The 20,509-nt window shown below is 39.7% G+C and overlaps 1 protein-coding gene across 2 annotated transcripts in view; it reads right to left on the bottom strand.

Moving 5' to 3' along the window:
• LOC124721878 (serine/threonine-protein kinase Pak) overlaps positions 1–20,509 on the bottom strand; it is a 134,638-nt gene that overhangs the window by 75,880 nt on the left and 38,249 nt on the right. The window lies entirely within an intron of this gene.

Below are 20,509 nucleotides of genomic sequence, written 5' to 3'. Positions count from 1 at the left end.
CCGCCACGCAATTACGCATGTCCTCTACGTGCAGCGCTGTCTGCCAGCCATGCAGCAGCTGCGCCACCTAAGCGGCCAGCTGAGCAGCGGCCGCTAGACTGAGACTCAGTGTTTAATCGAATGCCGACTTGTACACAGGTCAACTTACTCAGTGACTTATAAGTGTTGTTGTGTTGTTCCTAAATATATGTGTTAAACTTGAAGTTCTAACACCAACATTAACAGTACACTTTGATGAATCTGATATTGCATTCCAAAAGCTAAAATTCCAAATAATTATTCAGGTTACATATTTATATGGATTGGCAACTTAAGTTATGAAGAGGACATGATGGCCCTGATTTAAAACTGAATATGTTAAATAAGTCAGATGCTAGTAACAAAAGAGAACAACAGTTCCTGTTACACAGAACAAATCTGCAGAATCCAGGAATTTTTACTCAGAGCACTATAAAAACCACATAAAATTGACACTGTACCATTTTTTAATTTGGCATTGTCCTTACTTGTGATAATACAAGTGCTGTTGTGTCAAAGGTTGCACATGTAGAACTTCATCTAAAATAGCCGTCTGCAGAAAACATGAAATGATTGCTAGATATATTTTTCTTATCTCTCTGACACTGATATGTTATTCATTACTTTCTTCTTGTAGAACAATGGAAAATCCAGGAGATGGCAATATAATGAAAAGGATACTCTGCTACTCACCATATGGTGGAGATGTTGAATCACAGACAATCACAACAAAAAGACTGTTAGACAAGTCAGCTTTTGGACAAAGGGCTATCTTCTGAATTAGATCTCTCTCTCTCTCTCTCTCTCTCTCTCTCTCTCTCTCTCTCACACACACACACACACACACACACACACACACACACACACACACACGAATGTGTGTGCAAATACACACAGGTAGGTAGGTGTAGGTGTGTGTGTGTGTGTGTGTGTGTGTGTGTGTGTGTGTAATTCAGAAGAAGGCCTTTTGGCCAAAAGCTTACTTGTCTAGCAGTCATTCTGTTCTGTCTGTCTGCAACTCAACATCTTCACTATATGGCGTATAACATTTCTCCTTTCTCCTTACTGAGCTAAATGAAGTCATACAGAGTAACTTACAGAAACCTAAAACAAAGAAACCTAAACACATTAATCAAGACACAGTTGTAATAATTTGTTCATAATATCAGTTGTAAACATTTAAGTCACAACTGCCCTGATAATTTATTTATCTCTCTCATTCTGATGAGCTGTGTATTCTCATTATGGTATGTATGTAAGGCTGCAGCTGAGAAGCAGTGAATGGTCATCCCTCATGAATAGGAGAGCAGGGGTATCATAGGCTGTGGCAAACAGTTCTGTAACAAGGTAGTGCAAAGAGTACAGGCAAAGCTCATGGGAAATGTCAATGATACGAGATACTATTCTAATGGCAATGAAACTGATATTTTGTAAAACTATTGCCTGTGTTACGCCAATGCAGGAAAAGCAAAAAATTTCACAACCACTAAAAATCAACAAGTTAGAAAACAAAATCTCCATACAACTATAAACCAGGAGCACGTGTAGTGGACAGTAAATCTGTGGTGAAGCACATAACATTCGTCGTGGCCTGTTAATGACAACCTGTTTGTGTAATAAGTTTATTATCACAGTTGTATGCAACCATTATTTTTCAACAATTTTTACAAGCTATAAGTCACTGCCTCCTAAAAAGAATGTACAGAATTAGTTGGGGCCTTGTTGGAGGCAAACCTCATGTCACATGTGAGAAATTTTATTTGGTAACACTTGCTTAAAACATGTGTTATTTGAAATGCTAATTCGTGTTGATAATAGAAAATCAGCACCATGAACAGTTTAAGTGTGAGAACAAGTTATCTATACAGCACAATAGTTTGGGGGACAGAACAGTCAGCTGCTGACAATAAATGACATAAAACTAGTGCCCATCGTGGCTTCACAGAGGTAGCACTAAATATCTAAGTCAGGTGTCACCCTCAATTCGTGAACAACTAGGAGAGTGATCATTCGTTCGTGTCTGCCAGCGTGCTGCGAACCAGTGTCAGTGACAAGCTCAGTGTTCCCTAGTAGCTTGGGTTTTTCTTTTTAACCAGTTTTGTGGTGCATATCGTTGTCTAAAATACAGCAGGGTTTGTTTTATCTTTTACAGACCTATTGTTTTCAGTTGAACTGTAATAGTAGGATGGAAAAGGAACATGACTGCTGTGTGGGAATGCAGGAAGTGCTGGCTGCAGTTTGTAAGCCTCTGAAGATGCAGTTGGTCATGATCAGCCACCTGCAGACTGCTGCAAAACGGTGCAGCGGCAGCAGAAAAATTGGCATGATGCAGGACAACTCAGGTATTGTTTATTTTGCCCACGGGCTCTGCTGCCGTAACACATTCAAGGCTACCCAATGAAGGAGAACTGTGCTTACTGCAGAATGAATGGCAGGTTGTACAGTGTTTGCATCACTTGAGGTAGAGAATCAATGTGGGGACTGACTGACTGGCCTCACCCATTCATCCTCTGAGTGGATAAGTGGCCACTTCTGCAGCAGAGTCCAAGCAAGCACATGAGGAAAGGGATTTTCTAGTTATCAGGAGCTCCAATGTTGGGAAGACTATGGAGCTCCTTAAGGAAATAGCATACAGGGTGGGACATATGTCCAATGTGCGCCAGATATGTCTGCCAGGAGGCATCATCCAAACTGGAGGAGGCCCTACATGTGGCTATCGAGGACACAGAGTACAATCATCATTTGAGCTGTGACACACATCTGCACCATTGACACCTGTTGCATGTGTTCCAAAGCCATCCTCAGTTCGTACAAGTGGCTAGTGGAAGTTGCGAGTACTGCTAGCCTCATGCAAGCAGAGGTTACAATTTGCAGTATCGTACCCATAAATAATAATAAAGGCCCCTTGGGAGGAGAGGGGAGGGACAGAAGATTAGGGGTTAATGTGCCATCAATATCAAGATCATTACAGATGGAGCACAAGCTTGGATTGTTTCAAGGATGGTGAAGGAAATCGGTTGTGCCCTTTGAAAGAAACCACTCTGGTACTTTCCTGGAGCAATTTAGAGAAATAACAAAAAACCTAATTCTGGATGGCTGGATGGTGATTGCAACCACTGTCCTCCTGAATGCAAATCCAAAACGCTAATCACTATGCCACCTTACTTGGTCAAGGTCCTTTGGTTTGAAGCTGAGTGGAGGGTCTCTACCAGAGGCTCCAACGATTCTGTGAATGTCTCTGGTTGCTAATTTCTGGGGGTACATCCAGAAAAGCTGCTGTGCTCAAATTACATTCAGAACCATGATCTGGATGAAACCCAAAGCAGGAAGCTCCAAAAAATGTAATGGAATTTGTATTGAAAAGACAGGTTAGATTCCAAGAAGAAGGGGAGTGTTCATTGGAATCAACAGAGATATTGTTTCTATCGAGGTCAAGATAGAGTCATGCTGCGAAGATAGCTGGATGCAAGTAATCCGTCTAGGTGAAATCGAGTTAATCATCTGATTTTTTACTGGTCACCCAATTTCCACCTCAGCAGTTGCAGAATCATTCACAGACAGTCTGTGCTTAATAGTGTAGAACACCCTGATTCTGCAATATTAGATGGAGGCAACTTTAACCCACTGAGTATAGACTGGGACATCTATGGATTCAATGTACATGGTACGGGCAAACAATCTTGTGAAGTAATTCTTAACACATTTTCCTGAAAACTGTCTTAAGCAGCTAATTTGAAAGCACACGCACAATGGAAATATTTTAGACCTTTTAGCTACAACAGGCTGAGCTTATCAACAGTGACAGTATAGAGGCAGGGTTTAGTGATTATGACATCATAGTGGCGATGGTTACTATAGTTACTAAATCCATCAAAAATGCTAAGAGGATATTTATGATGGAAATAACGCATAAGCAGTTGTTAGCATCCTACTTACACAATGTGTGGACATCATTTAGTTCAAATGTGATGGACATACTGGAATCATAGACAAAGTTTAAAATAACTGTACATCACACCCTAGAGATTTCTGCGCCAAGCAAGTGTATTATGGACGGGAAAAGACCCACAGTGATTTAATAACAAAATTCGGTAAATTCTGAGGGAGCACAGATTGTTTGGATTCTGGTTAAAAAATGGACATGGAAATGTTGACAGGTAAAATTTAGTGGAAATTGATTCATCTATACAAAGATTGATGCACCAAGCATACAACTTCCGCTGTCACATGTTGGCGAACGATAAGCAGAGAATCCAAGAAAATACTGGTCCCATGTAAAATCATTAGGTGGTTTGAAGGCTTCTATCCAGCCACATATGGAGACATAGAAATAGGCATCCCTGTCATTGAGAAGTAACTGAAAAAGTTGAGAGCAAATAAGTTGCCTGGTCCAGATGGAATTCCAATTCAGTTTTACAGATAGTATTCTTTGGCACTGGCCTTTTACTTAGCTTTTATTTATCGTGAATCTCGATCACTTTTCTACAAAAATTACCAATTCTCCTGATACCCAGCATTTTTTAAAGTGTTCCCTACCCTTCCCTGTCCTTTGTAACAATGTCTGAACTTTCATGGTTTTCCAGAAAATCTGAACCCAGTTTCATCCTGGGATGGCACTATGAAGGAGACAATACACACTGACATAGCAGATAATCTTACCAATAGGTATTCAGGATTTCAATTACGTACAGCTTAGAATCTTGTAATTGCTACCATTAGACTATAATGAGAAAAAGAAGAATTTCCAATGACAGCCTCATCACAGCATTGTGGAGGACTCACATAGCTATTCATTTTGGTTCTGCTCATGGTCATGTGACATCTAGCAGCAACAACTATGACACTCCAGCCATATGGATGTCCAATAAGAAGCTCTGCACATGCTAATCTCATGATGCACAACTTCCAGACATGTAAGACCACCACAATGTCGATACTGGAGGTTGCTACTTGCCTACCATAACTAGTAGCAACCATTTGAAGAAGTAAAGTAGTTGCCTCAAGAAAATATTATGGAAGTTGTAGAATGTGATCTTGTGATGGACTCAAGAGTTGTACATCTCACAGATCCACAAAGAAAACATGCAGTACACAATATTATATCTTTTTGACAAAACACAACTTGTGAGGCATGAAACTGACCCCTCATAGAACATGTACACTATAAAGTGAACACTAAAAACGGTACTTGAAAGTATGTGGGAACAGTTACTTAACTGTCACAATTAACTGTTTAGACCACATTTATGTGGCAGCGTATAAGAACTAAATGTAGTAAACATAGCATTATTTCAGTTAAAGCTATGTAACACAGAGCTGACAATTGTGCACATGCTATTTAGAAATAGGTATAGTGAATGAAAAACACAGTCATCATGTCAAATGAACCAAGAAAACTCCGTCCTAATTCAGTTTATTAACTTTCATTAACCACAGTCATTAGAAACACCATTATTGAGGACCAATTTTGCACTTTTCTTGGAAAATAAGCAAATATTTTAGCCATGTACGTCACCAACACTTGGTTACTGCCAGCTTCCTACATGTAGATCCCAGTTATACAAATTCATCATAATTTGTCTACAGCAGAGTAAGTACAGTCTATAGATACACATAGATCATAGCCCACCAACACATCTCGCAACCGGTTTCCGTAACAAGGGTGGGAAATGGTAAATCTGTCTTTGAACTGTCATTTTGCAGCTTTTATTTCTCTTAACAACAGGATTTGCCCTTGGCTCAAGTACATCTTGTAAACTACATTTATTCCTGAATTATATTTTGACAAATTAAAGAGTGGATGTCAGTTTCCACAAGTTCAATATCCATCATATTCAGCTCATACGCATTTTTGGCCGTCCTGTGCCAATACCTCCTACAGTTTGTGGTTGCCTATTTTAGACTTCAAATAAGCTGATTCGAGTGTACGACATACAAGTTTATAATGAAGGTAGCAACCTTACTACCACAATTGTATTCCTTCCATTACAATCTCACGCCTGTAAAAGTTTTCTTCAATGTCCATATGTAGAAATGTCTAACTCTTGCTAATAATTAACAAAGCTGGGCAGAGTACACACATATCTACTTATACAAACATGAAGACGAGAACAATGATTTTGCCTCCACCAGTAAGGTGCTGCTGTGAAGCAACTTGTCAGATTTCATTATACTGGGAACATTTTAGAACTTTCTTGACAAATTGATATCATGTTCTCATCACAGACACAGTCCCTTTGACTGTTCAGAGATGTCCCTAAACCTGCCCAGAGTTGTAAACAACAATGAATGAGCAGTGCCTATTGGACAGAGGGGGTCTGACAGCCGATCAGTACCAGTCATTCCACCAGGAAGGAGGCACACAGCTCATGTTGTCTGTAGTACAACCATGCCTAGACGGTCAATACCGCAGTTCGATCACGTCCGCATTGTTACTTTGGGCCAGGAAGGGCTCTCAACAAGAGAAGTGTTCAGGCGTCTGAGAGTGAACCAAAGCAATGTTGTTCGAACATGGAGGAGATAGATAGAGACAGGAACTGTCAATGACATGCCACACTCAGACCGCCCAAGAGCTACTACTGCAGTGGATGTCCGCTACCTACAGATTATGGCTCAGAGGACCTGACAGAAATGCCACCATGTTGAATAATGCTTTTCGTGCAGCCACAGCACGTCGTGTTACGACTCAAATGTGCGCAATAGACTGCATGATGTGAAACTTCACTTCCAACATCCATGGTGAGGTCCATCTTTGCAATCACAATACCATGCAGCACAGTACAGATGGGCCCAACAACATGCCAAATGGACCGCTCTGGATTGGCATCACATTCTCTTCGCATGTGAGTGTCGCAATGTGCCTTCAACCAGACAACCATCAGAGACATGTTGGAGGCAACCTGGTCAGGCTGAGTGCCTTAGACACACTGCTAAGCAAGTGGAGCAAGGTGGAGGTTCCCTGCTGTTTTGGGGTGACATTATGTGGGGCCAAGGTATGCTGCTGGTTATCACGGAAGGCGCCGTAACGACTGTACGATATGTGAATGCCATCCTCCGACCGATAGTGCAACCATATCGGCAGCACATTGACGAGGCATTCATCTTCGTGGACGACAATTCGTGCCCCAATCGTACACATCTTGTGAATGACTTCCTTCCTTCAGGATAACGACATCGCTCAAATAGAGTGGCCAGCATGTTCTCCAGACATGAACCCTATTGAACATGCCTGGGATAGATGGTAAAGGGCTGTTTATGGACGACATGACCCACCAACCACTCTGAAGGCTCTACCAAATTGCCGTTGAGGAATGGGACAATCTGGACCAACAGTGCCTTGATGAACTTGTGGATAGTATGCCACGACGAATAATGGCATGCATCAATGCAAGAGGACGTGCTACTGGGTACTAGAGGTACCAGTGTGTACAGCAATGTGGACCACCACCTCTGAAGGTCTCGCTGTATGGTGGTACAACATGCAATGTGTGGTTTTCATGAGCAATAAAAATGGCGGAAATGATGTTTATGTTGATCTCTACTCCAATTTTCCGTACAGGTTCCGGAATTCGCAGAACTAAGGTGATGCAAAAGTACTACACTGCTGGACATAAAAATTTCAACACAAGTAATCTTGAAAATAATGAAATTCAATTGTGCATGTATAGTATCATAGGAAGAATACAAGATTAAATTTGTGCGTGATCTGGGAGTACACAGGATAAGAAATTTGCTGCAGTACACAGAGATGCCACCTCTGGTGGTAATAACAGCTTTAACCCAGCTGGAGAGTGAGTCGAGCTGAGCTTGGATGGTAGATACGAGTATGTTATTACTCCACACTGCTTCAACTCTATGCCTTTGTAGTGGCTAGTAAGTGTTGGCATGCCAGTCTCCCAGCAATCCATTAATAGTTTTCACAATATGTGAGAGATACTGAGAATGCACTGGTCATGGCAATAGTCAAACATCCACCGTAACAGCGTAGGTCAGGACTGCACTGGCAACATGTAGTCTTGCATTATCTTGTTGAAAGAGAATGTCACTATGAAATCTAAGATAGGGCACAGTCACCAACAATAACATATCATAAAATGTAATGGCTGCTGCCCCAATCGGTGCTGGGTCCGTATGACGATGACTGATGCTATCTGGAGATGCTGATTTTCCCCATAGCCTCCACACAGGGATAAGTCAATTGTGATGTGTTTTCTGAAAAGACAATGAGGTGTCACTCCAGTACCCATTGTTATTACTGGGCACATCTCTCTGTGCTGGCAGTCTGGTGCTCTGGATGTAGTCACCTTGTCCATGTGGATACTTGCCTCATTGATAAGTAGCCCATTCCCTGATTAGGTATAGGACATAGCTGTACGATGTTCCACACCTGAGTGAACAATAGGTACATCCCCTTGGACACTGGTCACAAGGGGTCTCCCAGACACTGCGTGCTGTTTAATCCATCAATTCCACATTCACACAACAGTCACTGGGTCACGACTAATGCGAACAGCAATTTTGCAAAACAATAAACTACAGTTTTAATAAACCATGGTCCTGCCGTTATCTAATTCCTATACATGCTGGTAGATGATGACGACGACGTTGTGCAGTTGCGCTGAAACACGAACTGTTTGCGTATCTGAGACTGTAATATACTTCATGCCAATCTGATGTTTGTTGCATGCTGCCATCAAGTGTTGCAATTTCAATGGCCAAAAGTGTAATCTAAAGATTGCGTTCCTCATGTAGGGTATTGCACTGTGAGGAGAAGAGAAGGGGGTGGGGGTGGTTATGGCAAAATAGCGGTTGTCGTACCATACACGGAGTTTATGTTTGGGCTCCATGTAGCACTATAATTTGGCTCATAAAGTTGAGTCTGGGTTATCTAAATTAGGATAAATGCCCCATCAAGCCACCCAGCAACCCACTCCAATTTCTATGTGAGGAAGTCCTGTGTGCTATGCATCCTTTGATATTTTCAATTTAATTTATTGCTCGTAACACGTACTTTTACATGCATGTGTGTTTTCAACTAAGTATAAAGTTTTTACAATTACAATTTTTTTAGTTTACATTATTTCTTATTACATTGTAATTCATGATGAATTAAAGTTACAAAGGCATTTTTGTATAAACCATTGCTTGACTCACTTTTTTAAAGTATCCCCTGTCAATGTCTTAACTTCATTTGGTAACAATTTATTAAAAACAGCTCCTTTGACATAGGGGCTTTTCACTGTTAAAGTTAATCTTCTGTTAACCATACGAAAATCTTTTCTATGCATTATTTCATAGTTGTGAATATCCATGTTTCTTGTTGTGATCTTACTGTCTTCTCTCACTAGCATTATAGTTTCTAGTACATACATGGCATAAACTGTGAGAATATGGGTTTGCAAGAAGTTCCTGGTTTTACTTTTGTTATGATCCTCAAGGCTCACTGCTGCAGTATGAAAACTCTTTTCATATTAGTTTGGCATGTCCCATCCCACAGTACTATCCCACAAGACAAGAAAGGATGCACTAAATCCATAATATACAGTCCTTAGGGTTTTTTAACAGACCTAATCAGCTTGCTGCTACCATGAAAGTCGATCGTCTATGCACAAACCCAATAATTTACAACCTGTACAGATTTTTGATAGAATTTCATCAATCACAGTATTTTGTCTGTTTGAACCACTTGATTTAAAATGATTAATATTAATTTTTTCTATGTTTATTTTTAGGTTCTCTCTTTCAAGTGAGCTCTTGCCTTTTCAACGAAAATATGTACAGGGTTATTACAAATGATTGAAGCGATTTCACAGCTCTACAATAACTTTATTATTTGAGATATTTTCACAATGCTTTGCACACACACACAAAAACTCAAAAAGTTTTTTTAGGCATTCACAAATGTTCGATAAGTGCCCCTTTAGTGATTCGGCAGACATCAAACCGATAATCAAGTTCCTCCCACACTCGGCGCAGCATGTCCCCATCAGTGAGTTCGAAAGCATCGTTGATGCGAGCTCGCAGTTCTGGCACGTTTCTTGGTAGTGGAGGTTTAAACACTGAATCTTTCACATCACGCCACAGAAAGAAATTGCATGGGGTTAAGTCGGGAGAGCGTGGAGGCCATGACATGAATTGCAGATCATGATCTCCACCACGACCAATCCATCGGTTTTCCATCTCCTGTTTAAGAAATGCCGAACATCATGATGGAAGTGCGGTGGAGCACCATCCTGTGGTACGTTTAGCTCCCTGCTTGCTTTATTCGTTGGCTTCCGCGGGCTACGCGTGAAACTTGCCCGCACACGTTCAACCGTTTCTTCGCTCACTGCAGGTCAACTCGTTGATTTCCCCTTACAAAGGCATCCAGAAGCTTTAAACTGCGCATACCATCGCCAAATGGAGTTAGCAGTTGGTGGATCTTTGTTGAACTTCGTCCTGAAGTGTCGTTGCACTGTTATGACTGACTGATGTGAGTGCATTTCAAGCACGACATACGCTTTCTCGGCTCCCGTCGCCATTTTGTCTCACTGCGCTCTCGAGCGCTCTGGCGGCAGAAACCTGAAGTGTGGCTTGAGCTGAACAAAACTTTATGAGTTTTTCTACATATCTGTAGTGTGTCATGACCATATGTCAATGAATGGAGCTACAGTGAATTTATGAAATCGCTTCAATCATTTGTAATAGCCCTGTATTTCTTCAACTAGGCTGGACTCATTGTCTGTGTAGCAGACACCAGACATATCATCTGCATACATAGTGATCAATTGCTTCTTGTCAAGAAATCTTGGGAAATCATTTACATAGCATATGAATATGACTGAACCTAAAATAGAGCCCTGAGGAACACCAAATGTATCTTATACGTGACCTCCTCTTCTCCAGTATTTCTTTATTAGAGTACATAATCCCCATGCACTGTTGTCTACCCTTTAAATATGTTTCTAGCAATCGCATGAGTTTTCCAGTGACACCACTCTTCGCAATTTTTTATAAGAGCACATCATGATGTACTCTATCAAAAGCCCTTGAGAGGTCCAGGAATACTCCTGCTGCATGGGATTTTTCATTAATTTTTTTTCAAGCACATTATGGACAAATTGTACTGTTGCTGATGAGGTACTTTCACCTGTTCTGAAACCATGCTGGAAATCACTTAATATGTCAGCATTGTTGTAATGTTCCAAGATTTTTTTAAATATTATTTTCTCTATAAGTTTGCTGAAAGTTGAGATTACGGCAATGGGTCTGTAGTCCTGTACGTGCTTTATTTCCCCCTTTTTGTGTATTGTTTTGACTCCAGGCAGTTTCAACTTGTCAGAGAACACATTCTATTAGATGAACTAGTGGTTTCATTATGCAGGCCAAGGCCCTCCAAGGGCTGTAGAGCCTAGTAGTAGTAGTAGTAGTAGTGGTGGTGGTGGTGGTGGTTTCATTAGTTCATGTTTGCATTTCTTTAACAGATATGGACAAATTTCATCTAATCCTGCTGATTTTTTGTTTCTGAAGTTATCAACAAGCTGCAGAATATCATATGTGCTTACTCAAGGTAGTGTACTGCAGTTCTGTTTCTTACAGGACTCAAATGAGTGCTGTAACTCCTGTTTCATAGAGACATCATTTTCAACAGTATATATGAACTAATTATTACAATATTGCTGACTGAAAGAGGATAAGAGATATCTTTATTATTCACAGTTAACTGTACACTATGAATTTTAGTTTCTGCTTCATTGTTTCTGATTTTATTTATAATTAACCAGCAAGTCTTTGAAGCGTTATCTGAACCTTGTATCTGTTGGCTGATTCTTTCTGATTTTAATCTCCCAACTTCTTTGTGGTACTTATATTTGTACTGCTTGTAGAGTTCTTTATGTAACTCTGAGTTAGTCAGTCTGTGTAAGCAATGCATATTTTCCATTTTTTCTTTCAGATATTTCGTTTTAAAATCTAATGGCACAGGTTTTGATTTTGAAGGTTGATTTTTCTGGATACTCACTTTTTTTTTTTAATAATGGCATTGCTCTATTTAAGTGCTCAGTCATAATTTCTGTGGACATGTTCCATTTATTGTTGACCCCAATGGTAATCATTACTGATTCCCATGATTCCTGGCTTAAATTATGTCTTAGTGTAGCAATGTTGTTTGCAGATAATATTCACCTGTGTTCGTACATTTTTCTTGGTCTGGATTTGGTATTGCATTTTAGCACCAGTGTTTGGCGTAAATGATCTGAGAGGTGACTATTTACTACATCTGTTGAGATGATGTGGTCATAATTTATGGTAACACGATCAATTGAACTACTAAGTGTTTTAGCTGTTCTGGTGGGTGCTAGTCCAAGAAGATCTTTAGCCCCGTAAGACAGGATACAATCTGTACAACGTTTGCTTTCCTGGTCATCATGTAATGTGTTGATGTTCATATCTCCCAGCATGACAAGATTTACACTTCTACAGCCTGATATTAATTTACTTAAAACTCCATCAAGTGATTTCAGAAAAGCGTCAAAGTTTCCACAGGGGGTCTATATACACCTATGACATTGAAAGGAACAGTGCGAAATGTGATTTTAAGAACTGTAATTTCGAAATCTTTGTCAACACAGAAATTGTTCCCCCATAACACTTTTTCCATGATGGTTATGAATGTACATTTTCTGGAGTAGATGGCAACACCACCACCTTTACTGTGTTTTCTGCAGTAGAACATCACTAGGTTGTAGCCTTATAATTTGCAATATTGAATGTTGTTCACTGTTTTATGGTGTTCTGTAACTATTACTACACGTGGAGATAGTCCTGTGATAAATGATTCAAAACATCTATTTGTTTCCTAAACCCTGTACATTATAACACAAAAGTGATAAATTATTCTCGTGTAGACTGACGTCTGAGACACATATGAAACACGCACACACTTGCATCTGGTGTTGCACTGGTAGAAGGTTTTATTGTCTTAAAAAAAAAACATCACTTTTGTCATGCCAATGTATTGTTTTACTGACCTGAAATTTCATGGTTGATTCCCCCAAGTATTCATTATTTTTGTCCTTGAGAGGGATGGCTTCTGCAGCACAACACTGCACATTCAATTTGCTGTTCACTATTTCTTAAATACGTTTTATAACTAAGTCCTTCCCTAGTCTGTTGAGATGTAAGCCATGGAATGTATAGAATCTTCTTCCTACGCAGCTTATGCCCCCATAAATGTAACATTTTTTAATCTCTTGCATATATTTAGGATCTGTTTATTTGCGCTTCGCACTTGTTTATTTACACATGACCAGATTGACAAGTCAATTCGATGTGGAACAGAAAAGACAATCACATTTGAGCTTCTCAGCTCATGTAGCCTTCTTTTAAGTGAGATCAATAGGTCTTTTGTTTCGTTTTTTGCTACATCATTTGTTCCTGCTAAGAACACAAAAAAGTCATTATTTGTTTTTGCTGTTTTCATGTCATGGTTCATGGAAGTCATGCCTGAAATTTTGTGCCTGGTTTCTCTATGCTAGTTATTTCGTGACTCCTCCTAGATTGAAATTTGGCTGCTATGTCCTGTCCTTGACTATCTGCAAATATATTTATTTTACACATTTTTGCTGGTTGATGATAACTGTTTTTAGGCCTGCCGGTACTTGGATGTTGTGTGGTGGCACTGTGTGTTTTGTCTTTTTTGTCCGTAATAGTTGATAAGCCATCCTCAGGAACACTTTATTTTAATTCACTGTCAGTGACTACACTCACAGTTGAATAGTTTTTTTCCTGTGGTTGAAAGCGACTCTGTAGTTCTTTGTCTATGATGTCCTTTTTCTTGTGATTAGACATAGCTGATTGAGATATCAGAGTCTACAGTTGAAAGCACTTCAAAAGGTTTTTCATGCACAGAGACTGTGTTACTGGTACTTTTACCGTTTACATGATTTTGCAGTTCTTGAGTGCTGTTTTTGCAAGTCACTTTAATCCACTTTTCGCTAAAAGGTGCGATGCTTTGCAGAACTTGTCGAGTATTCGGCTCACTTTTCCCAAGCTGACAATTCGAGATATCCACTTTCAGAGCATTGATTACAAATTGTAAGCTGTACACATGTTCGGTTAACTTCAAGATTTCATCTTTACAATTTGCACACACCTTCTTTTTAATGGCAAAATTAACTCTTTTCCACAGTGAAACTTGTCGAACTTTAACATTAGCCGCCATGTTCCTTTGGGCCACGTGGGCATTATCACATACAGAAAAGAACACTCTATAATTCTTAAATGAAAGAGGTAAATACTATGCCACTGTTGTATTATGACCAGCAGGTGACTGTATCCACTACTTTCAATTGTAACAATACAGCACTTTATACTCCATTATCAAGCGGCATCAAGAACTAACAGCCTCTTGCTATATCATTCCTATGTAGGAAAGGTGTGAAAGCTACTCAGAACAGTCACATCACATTGTGATTCCACAGAACAGTGCTATCTTTGAAGCAATAGTGTGACACTTTACGACATTTTAACACTGTCAACATTAAGCATGATTCAGAAACATTCCATTGGGCCCAACATGCCTCAACTACTAGAAGTAGTGTTTACATAATGGGATCATCAGCTATTAATCCATAAACTGAAAAGGAGGCATGTAACTGCATGTGAACAGCTTCGGTGGAGTGAACAACAATGTGATGCCTTCCTCAGAAGTAATAGAATCACGATGTGCATTTGCTACAGCAAGCAGACACAAAGAGAGCAAGTAAGGAATGGCATGACTTCCCGGCACCCCAACCATAGATGTTCGAAAAACAGCCACAAGCAAGAATGTTATGGTGGCCTTACATTGCTGTGAAAAATGTGTAACCTCGGAGAAGTACGTATCACATGGGGTCATTATCACATATCCAGAGCTCTTAAAAAATCATCTTTGCCTGTGAACTGCTGCCTGGTGGTATCGGGCTGCTTCTGCACTCACTGCTCATTCAACCTTTCCCTGAGCATTTTCGGCGTGTTTGGATCCCTCCATGAAGCATTGTTCATTGAACGACTAGAAATTTCACTCTCTTATTACATATACTCCAAAATAAATTATTTTCTACAATAATTCAGACTGTTTGGAAACAATGGTCAACTTGCAATGAGACTGAGGAAAACTATATCAAAAAGTTATACCTATTTGTGCCATGTGTGCACAAGTAATATCTCACAAAAAAATATTTATAGTTTTCATTTAACTCTCTCGTAGAATGTAAGGCCAAAAGTGTACCATTATAACATCAAACCATTTAAAAATCTTGAGTGCTTGATGCTTTGCAGCTTTCAGATATTAATGACATCACATATACATCTTGAGCTGCACTAGAAATGTCTTATTTGCCAAAACTGGTTTTCGGGTTTATAACCCATCCTCAGTGGCTTCAGATACAGAGGAACAAGCTAACTGTATGTGAACCAATTTCTACAAAATGATAACTGTATACATATGGCAGTAATATAAGTCTACTTACATTATGCACTTCTATAGCAATGACATGCTTGTCAGTTAAAATGACAGCATCTGGAATATATCCTATAACAGAGTATACAGTTTGTCGTGTACATTAACCGCTGTCAAATTTTACTCTTTTGTTATTTCTAAGACCATATTTATGTGTGTCTGTGACATGCATTCATATAATTATGTAAATTACAATTTTTGACAATTGGTATGTGAAGCTAGAATACACAAAAGGTATATGATTGCCAAATAATGCTATAGATCATGTCAGACAGTCTTTACATGCAGGTCATAGACTCCAAACCAAACTTATTTGGTTAAAACACTGTTGAAATTTTGTATATACATCTTATTCTGTAATTCCATTTGTTCATTAAGTATATTGTCCACTCATTTTGCCATGTGTGTGTGTATATTTTTTCTAGAATATTCTACTACAATATTCTAGAAGAAATATACACACACACACATGGCAAAAGAACCAGACAACATACTTAATGAATAAATAGAGTTAGGGAATAAGATGTATATACAAAATTTCAATAGTGGTTCAACCACATAATTTTGGATTGGAGTTTACGCCCTTCATGTAAAAATTGTCTAATTTGACATGATATATAGGAATATTTTGCAATCATATACCTTTTGTATATCCTACTTTAACACGCCATTTGTCAAAAATTGTGATTTACATAATTACATAAATGCATGCCACAGATACATATATAAAAATGAGCTTAGAAATAAGATAAGACAGGTAATGTAATCCTATATGACAGTTACGTCAAACTGTATCAAGAATAGTCACTGCCTAAAATTTGACAGCAGTAACATACATGACCTTCCCCATGAACCATGGAACTTGCCATTGGTGGGGAGGCTTGCGTGCCTCAGCAATACAGGTGGCCGTACCGTAGGTGCAACCACAACGGAGGGGCATCTGTTGAGAGGCCAGACAAACGTGTGGTTCCTGAAGAGGGGCAGCAGCCTTTTCAGTAGTTGCAGGGGCAACAGTCTGGATGATTGACTGACCTGGCCTTGCAACATTAAACAAAACGGCCTTGCTGTGCTGGTACTGCGAACGGCTGAAAGCTAGGGGAAACTACGGCCGTAATTTTTCCCGAGGGCATGGATAAATGATGATGGCGTCCTCTTGAGTAAAATATTCCGGAGGTAAAATAGTCCCCCATTCGGATCTGCAGGCAGGGACTACTCACGAGGACGTCGTTATCAGGAAAAAGAAAACTGGTGTTCTACGGATCGGAGCGTGGAATGTCAGATCCCTTAACCCGGCAGGTAGATTAGAAAATTTAAAAAGGGAAATGGATAGGTTAAAGTTAGATATAGTGGGAGTTAGTGAAGTTAGGTGGTGGGAGGAACAAGACTTTTGGTCAGGTGAGTACAGGGTCATAAACACAAAATCAAATAGGGGTAATGCAGGAGTAGGTTTAATAATGAATAAAAAAATAGAAGTGCGGGTAAACTACTACAAACAGCATAGTGAACGCATTATTGTGGCCAAGATAGACACGAAGCCCACGCCTACTACAGTAGTACAAGTTTATATGCCAACTAGCTCTGCAGATGATGAAGAAATTGAAGAAATTATTCAGGTCGTGAAGGGAGACGAAAATTTGATAGTCATGGGTGACTGGAATTCGAGAGTAGGAAAAGGGAGAGAAGGAAACATAGAAGTGAATATGGAATGAAAGAGGAAGCTGCCTGGTAGAGTTTTGCACAGAGCATAACTTAATCATAGCTAACACTTGGTTCAAGAATCATGAAAGAAGGATGTATACGTGGAAGAATCCTGGAGATATTAGAACGTACCAGATAGATTATATAATGGTAAGACAGAGATTTAGGAACCAGGTTTGAAATTGTAAGACATTCCCAGGGGCAGATGTGGACTCTGACCACAATCTATTGGTTATGAACTGTAGATTAAAACTGAAGAAACTGCAAAAAGGTGGGAATTTAAGGAGATGGGACCTGGATAAACTGAAAGAACCAGAGGTTGTACAGAGTTTCAGGGAGAGCATAAGGGAACAATTGACAGGAATGGGGGAAAGAAGTACAGTAGAAGAAGAATGGGTAGCTCTGAGGGATGAAGTAGTGAAGGCAGCAGAGGATCAAGTAGGTAAAAAGACGAGGGCTAGTAGAACTCCTTGAGTAACAGAAGAAATATTGAAGTTAATTGATGAAAGGAGAAAATATAAAAATGCAGTAAATGAAGCAAGCAAAAAGGAATACAGACGTCTCAAAAATGAGATCGACAGGAAAGTGCAAAAGGGCTAAGCAGGGATGGCTAGAGAACAAATGTAAAGATGTAGAGGCTTATCTCACTAGGGGTAAGATAGATACTGCCTACAGGAAAATTAAAGAGACCTTTGGAGAGAAGAGAACCACTTGTATGAATATCAAGAGCTCAGATGGCAACCCAGTTCTAAGCAAAGAAGGGAAGGCAGAAAGGTGGAAGGAGTATATAGAGGGTCTATAGAAGTGCGATGTACTTGAGGACAATATTATGGAAATGGAAGAGGATGTAGATGAAGATGAAATGGGAGATACGATACTGCGTGAAGAGTTTGACAGAGCACTGAAAGACCTGAGTCGAAACAAGGCACCGGGAGTAGACAACATTCCATTAGAACTACTGATGGCCTTGGGAGAGCCAGTCCTGACAAAACTCTACCATCTGGTGAGCAAGATGTATGAGACAGGCGAATTACCCTCAAACTTCAAGAAGAATATAATAATTCCAATCCCAAAGAAAGGAGGTGTTGACAGATGTGAAAATTACCGAACTATCAGTTTAATAAGTCACAGCTGCAAAATACTAACGCGAATTCTTCACAGACGAATGGAAAAACTGGTAGAAGCCAACCTCGGGGAAGATCAGTTTGGATTCCGTAGAAATGTTGGAACACGTGAGGCAATACTGACCTTAAGACTTATCTTAGAAGAAAGATTAAGGAAAGGCAAACCTATGTTTCTAGCATTTGTAGACTTAGAGAAAGCTTTTGACAATGTTGACTGGAGTATTCTCTTTCAAATTCTAAAGGTGGCAGGGGTAAAATACAGGGAGCGAAAGGCTATTTACAATTTGTACAGAAACCAGATGGCAGTTATAAGAGTTGAGGGACATGAAAGGGAAGCAGTGGTTGGGAAGGGAGTGAGACAGGGTTGTAGCCTCTCCCCGATGTTATTCAATCTGTATATTGAGCAAGCAGTAAAGGAAACAAAAGAAAAATTCGGAGTAGGTATTAAAGTCCAAAGAGAAGAAATAAAAACTTTGAGGTTCGCCGATGACATTGTAATTCTACCAGAGACAGCAAAGGACTTGGAAGAGCAGTTGAACGGAATGGACAGTGTCTTGAAAGGAGGATATATGATGAACATCAACAAAAGCAAAACGAGGATAATGGAATGTAGTCGAATTAAGTCGGGTGATGCTGAGGGAATTAGATTAGGAAATGAGACACTTAAAGTAGTAAAGGAGTTTTGCTATTTGGGGAGCAAAATAACTGATGATGGTCGAAGTAGAGAAGATATAAAATGTAGACTGGCAATGGCAAGGAAAGCGTTTGTGAAGAAGAGAAATTTGTTAACATCGAGTATAGACTGAAGTGTCAGGAAGTCATTTCTGAAAGTATTTGTATGGAGTGTAGCCATGTATGGAAGTGAAACATGGACGATAAATAGTTTGGACAAGAAGAGAATAGAAGCTTTCGAAATGTGGTGCTACAGAAGAATGCTGAAGATTAGATGGGTAGATCACATAACTAATGATGAAGTATTGAACAGAATTGGGGAGGAGTATGTGGCACAACTTGACAAAAAAGAGGGACCGGTTAGTAGGACATGCTCTGAGGCATCAAGGGATCACAAATTTAGCATTGGAGGGCAGCGTGGAGGGTAAAAATAGTAGAGGGAGACCAAGAGATGAATACACTAAGCAGATTCAGAAGGATGTGGGTTGCAGTAAGTACTGGGAGATGAAGAAGCTTGCACAGGATAGGGTAGCACGGAGAGCTGCATCAAACCAGTCTCAGGATTGAAGACTACAACAACAACAACAACAACAACAACATACATGACAAAATGTGTACTATGTTATACGACATATTTCAGATCCTGTCGTATATCTGACAAGTATGTCATTGCTACAACAGTGCATAATTTAAATAGACTTATATGACGGCCATATATACAGGGTGGAGAAAAATTGTGTCAAGAAATTTTAACCCTGGATAGCCGATGCCAGTAGGAACCAAAATTACTAATGCTGTGTAGGTTGACAATGCTCAATTTTTAAACTATGGAAACTTCACGCCACGCGCTCCAATTTGCTGTGGGGTTGCACTGTTGCCAGATACTCTGGACTACGCATGACTGACAATTCTTTGCCTTCCAGAGATCGTGATGTATCCAAGGAGGGACGCTTGTATGTCTGAACTGACAACGATAGCACTGCCCGTCAACCGACGAAAGGCAACAGGGCAATCCCACGGCCAATCGGAGAATATGGCACCAAGTTTCTGTAATTTAAAAACGGTGCATTGTAGACCTACACAACACTAGTAAATTTGGTTCCTACTGGCATCAGCTATCCAGGGTTAAAATTTCGGGACACAATTTTTCTCAACTCTGTATGTAGTTATTTTGTACAAATCTGTGCACATACAGTTGGCTTACTCCTCTGTATCACATCCCACTGAGGTTAGGTTATAAACCCGAAAGCTGGCTTTCGCAAATAAAACATTTCTCATGAAGCTCGTGGTGTACAGAAGATGTCTTTTAATAGTAAAACCATTTAATATGAAGTATTCATTATGCCAGAAGTTAGTTACTCAACTTCTTTGGTTATATGCTTAAGGAAAGCATTTTTTTTTTCTTTCTTCATGATAATTATGATTATGGCAATGGTAATAACAGCAATACCTCAAATTTTGCCCAACAGAGTACCTCAAAATTTTCCACAAAAACGTATTTTGCCCTTGTAAAGAAACA

Source organism: Schistocerca piceifrons, chromosome X (assembly GCF_021461385.2).
Source record: "Schistocerca piceifrons isolate TAMUIC-IGC-003096 chromosome X, iqSchPice1.1, whole genome shotgun sequence".
In the NCBI taxonomy this organism is placed as follows: domain Eukaryota; kingdom Metazoa; phylum Arthropoda; class Insecta; order Orthoptera; family Acrididae; genus Schistocerca; species Schistocerca piceifrons.
Note: the sequence above shows the minus strand (reverse complement) of the source record. Positions and strands in the feature narration are given on the sequence as shown.